This window comes from Salmo salar, chromosome 22 (genome assembly GCF_965601325.2).
Source record: "Salmo salar chromosome 22, fSalSal1, whole genome shotgun sequence".
Taxonomy (NCBI): Eukaryota; Metazoa; Chordata; class Actinopteri; order Salmoniformes; family Salmonidae; genus Salmo; species Salmo salar.
In genome coordinates, this window is record NC_138312.1 from 9,959,938 (window position 1) to 9,962,173 (window position 2,236).

The window sequence follows — 2,236 nt, forward strand, 5'->3', positions numbered from 1 at the left end:
ATCAGCATTAGAAAGATGACAACCATGCCTTTATTTTTTTCAAATAGCTCAACACAAATCCTGTTGTTTTCTGTTTAGTTTTCTAGTTCTGTGCAGAAATTACATATTTTTATATTTTCAAGTTAAGTGTTCCCTGTATCACATTTAATTTGATAATATTCTACATTCTGGGTGCTGCATATGTTTGTAAACTCAGTAAAACACAATGCATCACTCTATGGATTAAGGAGAGACAATTAAGGAATGTAACACCATGGTCTTCAGTAATCAAAAGCAGCCTGAATGCATGTCAAGAACAGTGTTGTGTTTGTAGTTTTTTTTCACATCAAAGTGAAATATTGGTATAGGAAAGCGTTGTGATTGGCAATTTAAATTATGCATGTGCAAGGCTGTTCTTGTTTACAGTGGCTTTTGAGTACATTTGAACTAGAAAAGAAAACTGTACAAACACGCAGAGTGAGAGTTCACAGTTTAATCCTGTGCTTGGTTTACTGGCATAAACATTCATATGAGAAGTGCAAATGTGTGGCCGTGGTTCATTAACTTCAAAGGTACTTAGTAAATTGTATATTTAAATATCCTGCTCAAAGAAGAGAGTCTTTCAAGTAGCTTTTGATTAGTCATATAGTGACAGACTCCAATAGAGTGATACTACATCCTCAGACAAGGGAAATCAGATAAATGATACTTGGTCATCATTACATGCTTACTCTCTCCTTGGCATGCAGTTTAACATCCAAAGTTATCTTAAGTAGCATACTAACCTGTCTAGGTCCATCAACAGAAGTGGTATCTTACCTTTAAAGTGCAGGATGTAGAGATGCCCGGACAGTGTTCAATGTTTGCTGCTGAGAAAGTTAATCTCATGATGACACTTCTATAACCTCTTTTTAAAAGTGTACTCTATAAGAACGAGCCCGGTCCAATGTCAAGCAGGTACCTTCGTTTTGAGGGAGGAGTTAGCTATCTATCAACTCATGGTTGACTTTGGTACCTCCTTTTCAAGACTTGCAGCCAAATAAGTACTGTGTATGTCAGTAAGCCTATCCCCAGCAGTCATGGTGGAAGGGTACAGGCAGGCCAGCAAAGGGTGTATTGCCTCTCAAAAAGAAGACGCCACACATGTATCAGAAGGACTGTGGCATGAAGGAAAAGAGAGGACTCTGAGAGAGATCAAGTAAGTCCATTCCCTGGTCACAGGGCGAGGGGCTAAAAGTCAACATCTGGGTATGATAATGCATTACATATTGACATCATTATTGATCACATCTGCCCATGCCATGTGTACATATAGTCACATACAGTACGTGTACTGTTAGGTGACTCTGCACATCCTTACTTTATCATAAGCGAATTGTAAAATTATCCTAAGCTGTTATACAAGCTAATGGTATGTCATGTGTCCTGTAAAGAATTTAATTTAAGGTTGTTAAGATGATGCAAAGTCATTAGAGGATGCAAGGGAGGGCATAAGTACATACATGTATGTGAATGTTGATGGTAGGGGAGGCACAGCATCCAATTCCCAAATGAAACATCCATTACTTAGTGATGAAAAACACTGATCAAGATGTCTATTGAATATCAAAATTAAGTACATTTCAAGATCTATGTTTTGCTTAACTAATAGTTCAATAGTGATTATGTAGGAGAATTGCATGCATAAGCATGCAAATTTAATGAAATGTTAAATTATAAAATGATATGGTTTACTTGGTGTTTATATTATCTGGAACAAATTCACCCTTGCAACCTCAGACAACATTTTCACAGGAAGCCCATTTCCCCATTCAACCACTGGCGACATCCCCTCACAATGATCTCAAACTGTTTCTAATACACAATCAAATGAAACACAGACTATGCCTTGCTAATCAGAAACAATAACTAGCTAACATACATTTTGAGAAAACAAGTTACAGTTGAAGTCAGAAGTTTACATACACCTTAGCCAAACACAGTTAAACTCAGTTTTTCTCAATTCCTGACATTTAATCCTAGTAAAAATCCCTTGTCTTAGGTCAGTTAGGATCACCACTTTATTTGAATATGAAATGTCAGTATAACAGTACAGAGAATGATTTATTTCAGCTTTTATTTCTTTCATCACATTCCCATTTGGTCAGAAGTTTACATACACTCAATTAGTATTTGGTAGCATTGCATTTAAATTGTTTAACTTGCGTCAATCATTTCGGGAAGCCTTCCAGAAGCTTCCCACAATAAGTTGGGTGAA